Consider the following 11,694-nt stretch of genomic DNA (forward strand, 5'->3'; position numbering starts at 1 on the left):
AGACTCTTTGGGGTCTATCAAAGGGATTTTGGTTGTCCGCTTACTTGATAGAATCCGAGCAGGATCTGTCAACGGATTCGCCCACTTATATGACAGAACTAACCACTATCATTGCAAGGAGCTCAAACATACACCGATCACCTAACCAATCTAATCATTGTTAGCACTACGAAATGAAAAACATGCCTACCCGCATGTTCTTTCAAACAACCAAAAACTTACAACCTAACAAGGGGAAAAAATATATACTACTAAGGATATGTCTCAGCTCCCTGCCCCAGCACCGAATCCGCCGATACGTACGGGCCTAACCCGAAGCACTTTTCATACGTAATTTTGACGTCTCTCAGATAGTGGTTTGCAAAGACTGAGTTGCAACGCCAGAATGTTGCCTTCATAATATTACTCAGGGATATGTTTTTGTTAAAAGTCAATGACGTGGTCAATAGCTCTTACCTCATGAGCTTTGACCTTAAGAACTTTGTATTGACTTTCCTCACATATCGCATGCGCTTCTTTCACCAGGCTTCTGATAAAGAAAGAAAGCGCATTCTTCGAAAGTGTCCTCCTTGGATCTCTTACAGAGCACCAAAGGTTGACCTCATTGCCCTTAAGTTTTTTCTTTCTCTGTAGATAGAATTTCAAACTTCTTACTGGGCAAAGAGACCTCTCTGCTTCCTCGCCTACTAATGCAGACAATCCTTGTACTTCAAAGCTCCTAGGCCAAGGATTTGAGGGTTCTCGTTCTTGGCTAAGAACGAAGGAAGGAAGGAATGAACAGATAGCTTGCATCTCCTCTGAATCCCACATTTCCTTCTAGTGCATGGAGTTCACTAACCCTTTTTGCGGAAAGCCAATGCCATGAGAAAATTGTCTTCTTCGTGAGGTCTCTAAACGATGCAGACTGAGGCGGTTCGAACTTATTGGACCTCAGGTAAACGTAGCACTACATCCAGATTCCAACTCGGAACCCCTGGAGAAACCTTCTTGGATGTTTCAAACGATCTTATTAGATCATGAAGGTCCTTATCTTCTGAAAATGTTAAGTTTCTGTGCCTAAACACTGCAGATAGCATGCTACGATAGCCTTTAATCGGTTGATACCGCCAATCCACTTTCTTCCCTAAGGAAAAGTAAGAAGTCTGCATTTGTGTCACAGAGGTACTGGAAGAGAAAAGTGATGGTTCCTACACCATCGCCGAAAGACGTCCCACTTCGATTGGTAGACTCTAAGGGTAGAAGGCCTTCTTGCTGCTGCGATAGCCGTTGCAACTCTTGCCGAAAAGCCTCTCGTTCTGACCAAACTTTTGACAGTCTGAAGCCAGTCAGATCTAGAGCGGGGAGGTTTCTGTGATACCTCTCGAAGTGGGGTGTCTGAGCAGATCGATCCTCTGTGGTAATGTTAACTCGGAAGATCTACTAACCATTCCAGTACCTCTGTGAACCATACTTGTGCGGGCCAGAACGGGGCTACCAGCGTCATCCTTGCTGCCTACCGATTCTGCAAATTTCTTTAGAGTCTCTCCCAGTATCTTGAATGGAGGAAAAGCATACGTGTCTAGACCCTTCCAATCTAGTAGGAACGCGTCTATCGACACTGCCCTCGGGTCCGATATCGGAGAGCAGTAGTTGGCTATCCTCATATTCTTGGCTGTGGCGAAGTAGGTCTATATGAGGTTTGCCCCAAAGCTTCCACAGGTCCTGGCAAAACATCTTCGTGCAGAGTCCACTCTGCCGGCAGGACTTGATCTTTCCTGCTTAGGAGGTCTGCTCTGACGTTCTTTTCTCCCTGTACGAACCTGGTAAGGAGACAAATCTCCTTTTTTCTGCCCAAAGCAGAAGTTCTTTTGCTGTCTCGTACAGGGAGAAAGAGTGAGTCCCCCCTTGCTTCTGATGTAAGCCAGGGCCGTGGTGTTGTCCGAGTTGATCTGAACTGTTGAAGCTAGGACGTGGGGGCTCGAAAGCTTCAAAGCTAGCCAAACCGCCATCAGCTCCTTCTTGTTGATGTGCCAGGTCATCCTGTTCCTTGTTCCAGGTGCCTGACAAATTTCTCTTGAGCCGAGCGTCGCTCCCCAACTGTGTTTCCGAGCGTCGGAATACAACACTTGGTTGGGGTTTCGGAATGTGAAGGGACATCCCTTCTGCAAACTTGAGAGGGTTGGCCCACCAAGAGAGGTCCTTCTTGATTTCCTTTGAAATCTCGAAGGAGAACTCTAGGTTTTGTGAACGACAACCTCCAGTTTTCGATGGAGAAAGAACTGGAGAGGTCTGAGGTGCAACCTTCCTAGAGAAAGGAATTGCTCCAACGAGGAGAGTGTCCCCAACAAACTCATCCTCTCCCTCGCTGTGCATACTTCTTTCTCTAGGAAGGGCTTTGACTTTCTCTGACCCTCGGGCTATCCGTTCTGGAGACGGAAAAGCCCGAAAATCCAGAGAAGCCATCCGAATCCCCAGATAGATACGATCTTGACTGGGGATCAACTGAGACTTTTGAAAGTTCACCAAAAGTCCCAGAGAACTTGCCATGGAAAAGGGTCTTTTGTAGGTCCTCCAGACATCTTTCCTGAGACTTGGCTCTGATCAGCCAGTCGTCCAAGTAAAGGGACACTCTGACTCCCTCCAAATGTAGCCATCTTGCTACATTTTTCATTAGTCCTGTAAAGACTGAGGGGCTGTTGAAAGGCCGAAGCACAAGGCCCTGAACTGGAATATCTTCCTCCCATCATGAACCTGAGGTATTTCCTTGACGAAGGATGGATAGGCACATGGAAGTAAGCGTCCTGAAGATCTAGGGACACCATCCAGTCCCCTGGCCGAAAGGCCGCCAACACTGAGGATGTCGTCTCCATGGCGAACTTCCTCTTTTCTACAAAGAAATTCAGGGCGCTTACATCCAGAACCGGTCTCCATCCTCCTGAGGCTTTTGGAACTAGAAAAAGGCGGTTGTAAAAGCCCGCTGAGCAAGGGTCGCTCACTAGCTCTATAGCCTCTTTCTCGAACATTTGTTCCACTGCTTGTGTTAAAGCACGGCTCATGATGGGATCCCTGTACCTGGCCACCAACTCCCTCGGAGTCGTTGTCAACGGTGGTCTTTCCGTAAAAGGAATCAGATATCCTTTTCTTATTATAGAGAGGGACCAGTTGTCCGCTCCTCTCTTTGTCCAGGCTTCCGAGAATCTTAGAAGTCTGGCACCTACTGGTGTTTGGAGGACTACTTCCCTACTTCTTAGCTCTGACAGAGCGTGAGAAGGATCTACCTCTCTTTGAAAGTTCTATTACCTCTCGAGGTAGAGGCTCTAGAAGGGGGGCCCCCCTCGAAAGGGCTCCTGTCTACTGGAGTCTCCTTCTTAGTCTCGTCTGGAAGGAGGTCTTAGGTTTCCGTGCCGACTGTGCGAGCATGTCCTGATCGCCTTCGCAGAGATAGATCCTGAGATGTCCTGGATTATCTTCTTTTGGAAAAAGCAGAGGCGAGAGCTGCGAATACAGGAGAGAGGCTCTTTGGGCATGCGGAAACAGACTTCGTCAGAAAAGAGCAGAAGACTGATCTCTTCTTAAGGATCCCTGCTCCAAAGAGGGAGGCTATTTCGCTCGATCCATCTCTAACTGCTTTGTCAATGCACGTTAGAACACTGTTTAGATCTTCTGGCGAAATAGCATCCGGGTTCTGAGTCTTCTTAGCCAAGACCCCCAAAGACCAGTCAAGGAAGTTGAAGACTTCCAAGACTCTAAACATTCCCTTCAGCAGGTGGTCAAGCTCGTTCATAGCCCAGGTCGTTTTAGCCGACAAAAGAGCCGAGCGTCGTGCTGCATCCACCAGAGAAGAGAAGTCCGCATCCGCCGATGAAGGAAGACCCAGACCTAAGGGTTCTCCAGACTCGTACCAAAATCCGAGTCTGCCCGTAAGCTTGGAAGGAGGGAAAGAAAACACAGTTTTCCCTTTCTCTTCCTTAGAAAGCAGCCAATCACCAACACCTCTCAAAGCCTTCTTCATTGAGATGGTTGGCTTCATCCTCTACACAAGAAAAGGAAAAATTTCGTCTTCTTCGAAGTCGAGAATAAAGAGAGAGGAGACGGAGGAGCGACGGGAGTAGGGAGTCTCCAAACTCTTGAAGAAGTAGATCTGTAAGGATCTTGTAGGACGAAACTGACGAGTCCTTCACCAAATCCTCTTCTGAAGGTTCAACTTCATCCACTGAAGAACCCTCCGCTTCTTTACGAGTGCAGTTAGCCTTCTCTAAAGAAATGCGCCTGTCCAGAGAGTGTCTAGTAGTAGACTGGCGCCTATCAGGGGAAGCCAAAGTTTCTGGAGAGCTCCTCTCGAATGAGTCCTTCCTACTCTGATGAGTGCGTGCTCTTTGCTCCTTAATCCTACTCCCAGAACTCCGGGCTTCCAAGGGGGAGCGCCTGCTAGGAGAGGAGAGCCTACTATGCTCAAGGCGCTTCTCAGGATCCATGCGCCTGTTCAAAGGAGAGCGGCTGCCAGGCGAGCTGCGCCTACCATGAGGCGAACGCCTACTAGGCTCTTGGCGCCTACTTACAGGAGAGCGAAGGTCTGGAGAAGGTCGCTTACTAGGAGACCGGCGTCTACCATGCTCCACAAACTTCGCTCCCGACTTGTGTGTCTCTTCAAAAGGTAGTCTCCCAGAAGAGACATATCTTTCAGGCTCTACGCGCCTGTCCTGAATCGAGCGGCTAAAAGTAGAGCCGCGCTTATCAGGAGAAAAGCGCCTATCAGGAGAAAAGCGCCTATCCTCCGCACCACGCTTGGGAGCGGGAGAGCGTCTACTTGGGGAGTAGCGCCTACTAGGCTCAAGGCGCCTAACATAAGGCGAGATCCTGTCTCTAGACGAATCCATCAAAGAGTAGGCTCTCTATTTCCGGAGAATGAAGGATCTTCGTAAAAGAGCGCGAGGACGAGGCTGTACGCCTGTCTTTAACGAACGCCTACTAGTCGCTAGATCCCTTTCCTACTGGAGAGATGTAGTCACCAGGAGAAAGCTTCTTGGGCGATTGATGCCTGGAAGACGACAAGCGCCTGCTGAGGAAGAGCGCTCCTTCCATCCGTTGATAAAGGAGAGAGAACCGACTCTGACTGAGACGGTAAGACAGGTGAAGGAATCCTAGACTTCTTGACAGGGAGAGAGACGTCTTTCCGACGCGTTCCTCCTGCCAATGAGCCCGCCAGTGCCGAAATCTGCGCTTGCAGTCCCGCAAGAATTCGAGCTGGAGATCTTGTAAAATCCTCCACCGGAGAAGAGCTCGAAGCCTACTATGAGGCGAGAACTCCTGCTCTCTCTGGGTTTCTTGATCTCTACTCCGGCTCCTCTGGGAAAAAACCTTCACGGGTCTGGAACGGAAAGGGGAGCCAGGCGCCGTTCCAGGCTCTCGTTCAAGCGGTCGTGGAAGAATCCCGAGGCGCTCCATCCCCCCCCATCTTTCTAGGTGAAGGTGAGGAAGAAGACGAAGAAGAAGCTATTGGCGCAATACCTCCATTTCTTCGCGCGAAACAAGGGCAGCCTGGGTAGAGCATCAGGATCTACCGAGGGGACGCTGATCGGTGGAGTTCTCCCTAACCTTCCTGCGGCTTTTGACTTTCCTCCTCCACTGGGACTGGGAGTTGGAAGAGGTCTATGCCCTGGAAGCATTAAGGAGCTGATCAGACGCACCCTCCACTGCACTGGGGTCACTGCACAATTCACCTTCACTACTCTTACCTTGCAACGAACGGATCTTCTTTTCCATGCTAAGGATCGTGGCTCTCATGGTTGCCACTTCCGTAGTCGTATCCTTAGGTTCGATGCAGGGCGCAGGAGCTGAAACTGGAGAAGGTTCTAATGCTACAACAGGATTTTCTTCTAACTCGCTTAATACGAGATTACTAGAACTCCTAGAAGAAGCCTTTCTCACCCTGTCTTTCTCTAACTTCCTCAAGTAGGAAGAAAGAGCCTTCCATTCACCCTCATCCAACTTCTCCCACACTCATTACACTGGTTATCAAAAGAACATTCTTTACCTCTACATTTAAAGCAAACTGTGTGAGGATCTACCGTAGCTTTCGGTAGTCTCACCTTGCATTCATCCATAGCGCACACTCTAAACATAGAAGATTTCTTAACCTCTAACTCAGACATCTCGAAATCAAAGAAAAATCCAAATCAATATCCAAAAACAATCCACAAATGCGTATGCAAGCCAACAAGATCAGGTACTTCACGAAAAGTCAGTCCAAATAAATCCACGGCAACGAGAAATGAATCAAGCTGTCAGGAGGTAACAACCACAGGTGTTAGTCGTCACCGGCGACAGAAAAATTCTGGCTGGAAAGGGAGATTGGTTCTTACATCCGCCACCCACGGCGGGTAAGGTAGATCACCTGACCTACCTGTCGCGTGTGCCGGGCGAGTTTTGAATTCTGTCGTGACGACAGAGACGTATAGCTAAGTATATATCTGACAGGAAAGTTCATGTACAAAAACATATTTTACGAAGAGCTCACATGCTTATTTTAAGTTGCGTATGGGGCTCTTCATATATCACAATATGTTGACGAAAACTTCAGTCTTTTAAATGGTATGCTTAGAGTTGCAATTGTATTCATGTTTCACCAATTAAATATCGAGTGAATAATACCCGTCTACCGTGATGAGGGTTGGCCCTGTCGTGATGTTTCCCCCTACTAGCCTACGTATAGGTAATATTGAAAGGAAGTACATTAAAGGAACGAAACAAGGGGATGTAGCTAGGGTCGAAGGGACTCTGCAAAAAAATTGAAGTAATGCCTACAGCACCCTAAAAGCATTGCACTGATGGTGGCTACCCCCCTAAGGGAACTAGGTACTAGCCCAGTAGTACCTAGTAGGGTAGAACATTCACAGCAGGCCAAGCAGGCCACCTACCATCAATGCAAAGCCACCCTCCGAAAAAGTACATTATAACGCGTCCTGACACCCGAGATGGGCATCAGTCGCGACTTGTTGTTGGTGAGAAACGGAGCTAAAGACCTCTACTCTCCTTTCGAAGTAAGATTTTCTCCAAAGTTAGAAATTAAGGCCAAAATTTAATATTTTAAACAGAGGGTACTGAAACGGTCTCAAACGTAGTGCAAATCTCACCAAAAAACGCGTCAACATTTTTACTTACAACTCGAGGTATTTAGAAGATTGACGCCATCTCGATGTTTAGCGTAGCTTGTGTCAATAAACTAAACCATTTCCTGTGATAAATCCGCACACCACTTGTACCCACAGACGCTGGAGCACTTTTATCACAACAATCGAAACACGATTTCTCATCAACAACAAGGCCAGGCGTAAACAGCTGTTTGGGTAGAAGATGACGAGAAGCTTAAAAGCGTGCTCTTGGCTAATTTTTAAATAAGTAGTAAAACATCAATATTTTACATATTTATGATGATTAATTTGAAAATATTCGTTTATTGAAAAAGTAACTCGACTCTGACTCAAATTTAAGTAATTATTTTTCTGAATTAGAACGTTCTTTTAAGTTCTGTATTATGACGTCACGACATCTTGACTTTCGTACCTATTGTAAATAATTGCTATACTCAACTGTCATTGCAGAACAGTTTACCAGTTATTCATGCAGATTGTTATTCAGCTATACATGTAATTGTTATAATCGTAATGCGCTTATATATCTTTATTATTTACTTTTTGGATATATGAAGATGTTTTACTGCTGGATTATCGCCGTAGTGTGACGCAATCGTTTTCGGTCCATGGGCCTCGTCTGTTTTCGCACCATAAGAAATTATGGGGCCGAATTTGCAATGACCAGAAAGTCGTTAAAAGAGGAAAGTTAGCATTGAGGGGCATATGTTTTGACTGAGAAAAATTTATTCAATAGCTAGCTTGTAAAAAATACTTGGTTATAAAAACTTGATTGACAACTAAGCAGCATGTCTACTATGGGTTTCAGAGACAGTGCAAAGCACGTTTTTTTGGGCATACCTATTTCTGTAACGAACACTCGTAAAACAGAACAAGATTTTTCTTTAGTGGCATTACCCCCAGTGCCGTAATTTATAAGGGTTATCCGTGAATCACTAATCGTTAAAGAATAACTACACCTTGTCCTTGTACTAAATAGACCAAAACTCCATTATCCAGAAATGGATAGGAAACACACCAGTAAACAGCCTCCACCTACCCTCTCCCCCCACCTCCACCGCCACCCCTGTCCTTCTTCCTTCCTTCACCTTCCCTTCTCTCTCTCTGAAAGTTGTTGCAGTTTAAACTTATTTTCTATGATTTTTCCATCTATCTATCTAATAATAGTAGTTTACATTGGTGGATATATCTAACGATTCACTCGGTTGTTACCTGCCCTTCCATTGGATCCTATATATTTCTGACCACTCATCTCTCTCTCTCTCTCTCTCTCTCTCTCTCTCTCTCTCTCTCTCTCTCTCTCTCTCTCTCTCTCTCTCTCTGTTTCTTTTATCGTAATTCGAAAAATGAACAAGAAAATATATTTCATACTTGTATAGCATTAATTAAATACTTTCAAGTTTTTAATTCAGTCGTAATGATGAATGTAGGTGCATCTACTAGTGCTCGCAAAATAGTTAAGCAGGACATAGGTATGTAAATTTAAAAAATGAGAGAGAGGAGAGAGAGAGAGAGAGAGAGAGAGAGAGAGAGAGAGAGAGAGAGAGAGAGAGAGAGAGAGGACGGAATAGGAAGGGACATTAAAATACCTGGAAATGAAAATCCCTATAATCCAATAATTATAGCCTCAGGGTTTGTCTCGAAAACCATTCAAAGGTCTGTCACACAAGTGTAAAGTTGTTTTGAAAATTTGGCAGACATGTCTCCTCATAGCGTATAGTGTTGCTGATGAATGAGGTTGTGTTGTTTATTGTTAATTATTAACCTCCTATATACCCTACATGGTTGGGGGACCCTTTGTGAATGCTGGTTTTGTGTTGGGTAAATATTTTGGAGAGAGGTTGGGAAGGAATCCGTGCGTGCGCTAATTTTCATCACGAAGACATGTTTAAACAATAATAGCCACTTGATTTATGTTTCATTTTTATGACAATTTGTGTGGTTTATGTATGCTCTAATTTTAGTTTAAAAATATTAAAAAAATTTTCATGCACAACAGTTTATATTGCAGGTAATAATATTATATTAGTTAGTAATACGAACATGTACATCACGTCGGGCCAAAGGGATGGGCCCACTTGCCCCTCACCCGGATATCGTCATTTCAGCGAGTGAAAAATATGGCTCAGGTTTACTATGTCAACTGAATGCGACTTAAGGAGGTTACAGATTCTTTAGTAACGAACATTGACCCTCCAAACTGGGTATAAGACTAAAAACAAAACGTTGAAATTGGTGAAATTAGGCTATGTATTGGAAGTATATATACATAAATATTAAAGCAATTTTATCATTATTGCATTACTTATGACAACTAGAATTCATGAAAAACAGTTTATAATAATGGAACGGCGTATGTGTGTAAGCCTCCATTGGTGGCAACGATGATTTTGCCATTCTTAGCATGCAAACATTAAAGCATGCAAACATTAAAGGTTACATTTATTTCTGGCATACGATTATTTAAGAAATTCAAAATACTAATAAAGACTGAAATTCAATGAAAAGTGCTAGCAAAAACAAAAAGCAAAAAAAAAAAAAACGTAGTCGTTCCTCTTATGCACTTTCGTATTCGTTCCTCTATGGTTTTCGGCAGCCAGATGTACGAAAACGTTAGAAACATTTGATTTTATCTACGTTAGAAAAATATCTGTTAATTTTTCGGGGTAATTTGGTTGCAAAAAAGGGATAATATACATGAATTAAATCAAAATTTTTAAATAACAATGTAAATTTAAACTAAATAACGAGTAAAGTAAACAGTTTAGGGAAAATAATAAAAAAAACTTTGCAGTTTCGTCGTCTGTCGTCGTCTTGCTTGTTTGTAATTGTGTTTATGGCATGCGCGCAAGCGTTAGAAACCAGGAACAGCAACGGGTTTAAAGTGCAATGTGGAGTGAACTGAGACCAAAATGTGTATAATAACAATCAAATAAGCACTGTGGAGTTTCAGTTGTGATGGCAGTAAGGATAAACCGCCGATTACAAGGTAAAGAATGAATTCAGTTCCAACCATAACCCCGGGAATAACAAGTTTCATACTTTCACTAATATAGGCAACAAATGTTGTTTTATTGTGCTGATTACAACTGCAATCTTGAGTAAGATCAATAAACGTTACTACATACGCTAACATTGTTCAAATGAGTGCTGGGAAGGCTGGGGAAAGATGGTGGCCGTCACTGATGAGAACCGTCCATGAAAAACGTAGCCGCCATATTGGATTCAAAACTGACTTGAAAACATATTTTACGAAGAGCTCACATGCTTATTTTAGTTCGTATTGGGGGGCTTTTCATATATCACAATAGGGTTGACGAAAACTTCAGTCTTTTAAATGGTATGCTTAGAGTTGCAATTGTATTCATGTTTCACCAATTAAATATCGAGTGAATAAGACCCGTCTACCGTGATGAGGGTTGGCCTGTTGTGATGTTTCCCCCTATGTAGGTAGCTAGGTACCTACTATAGACATTTTGTTTATGTTTCAAGTTCGACATTCATCCAGAAGAGGCTCGAGAAGCCAGACAGACACAGCGCCCCTAGGTAGTAATACCTAGGTACTACCCATTTCGCCCAGCACTAGCTAGTACCTAGGTACCTAGCATAGGTAGTAGGTACCTACTACCTACCTACCTACTACTAGGCTAGGTACTACCTACCTAGGTAGTCTAGAATGGGACGGTCGTAGTTTCCAGTTTTAACTGACCTAATGTCTACAACGAATGAATGAACTAATAACTGAATGAATGAATGAATGGGGGATCGTGCTAAAAGCTCCCAGGGAATTAATTACTGACGCACAGGTACGACGAAGACCACACCCCAAACATACCAAGACATCACCTGCTTCTTCTTCTTCCAATCAGCAACAAACAAAGCACACCGTACCATTCACAAGTTTTCTCTCTCCCTACATCACAAGCACCATTACAAGCTCGATACAAACCTGCCAATCAAATTCCTTGAGAGTAATTTTGAATTCCTCCGACGGATGCTCCTTCCCACCCGTCGCAGTCACCGACCCAAGAAAGACTCACCTGTTTAGCTGCCTTCAACGCCATCCGCAGGTAAATAAATGCCACATTTCGATTTGCATCTTTACCGAAACTGAAATTATTCATAAGCCCCAAGCTAAATCTATATTACGTTTATAAAAATACATTCTATGAAGTGCGTTGTGAAGTCAGCATCATCTGATTGCTCAGAAATTGAAAACGACACAGTTCACCTTTGTTGATGTGGCATACACTGGATGCGTATTTTGATCACTACTTGATGGGTGGCGGCATACAAAAATTGAGGTGTGTCCGTTATTTTTCTATCAAACTATTTTTTTCTCTGCATTTTATGCTGTAGGAAAAGTATACTAGATGACTGAGAAATAGAAATAATGAGTGAACAAATGGCGTTACTTCCAAAATAGACCCACCCTACTGCAGCTCAAGACGTAAGAGAAGAAACCCATTTGTATTGGTGATTCATGACAAGAGTTTAAATTATGAGACATCGGAGAATTCCTCTCACAACGACCCTCCCTCTCGTCATATTTTAGTATGTTAAG

General features: G+C 44.0%; 1 protein-coding gene across 3 annotated transcripts in view; it reads right to left on the minus strand.

The window, feature by feature from the left end:
* The window catches only part of LOC135213195 (uncharacterized), a 35,117-nt gene extending 23,795 nt beyond the window's left edge, over positions 1-11,322 (minus strand). The window contains exon 1 of one of the 3 annotated variants that reach the window (XM_064247166.1): positions 11,171-11,322. The gene's annotated coding sequence lies outside the window, so the exon portion shown is untranslated. Of the gene's footprint in view, positions 1-10,792; positions 10,923-11,079 lie in introns of those variants that run through there. The other 2 variants (XM_064247165.1, XM_064247167.1) reach the window with 2 other exon arrangements.
* Positions 11,323-11,694: the final 372 nt, after the last annotated feature.

The sequence above is a fragment of the Macrobrachium nipponense genome, chromosome 42 (assembly GCF_015104395.2).
Source record: "Macrobrachium nipponense isolate FS-2020 chromosome 42, ASM1510439v2, whole genome shotgun sequence".
NCBI classification, from domain to species: Eukaryota; Metazoa; Arthropoda; class Malacostraca; order Decapoda; family Palaemonidae; genus Macrobrachium; species Macrobrachium nipponense.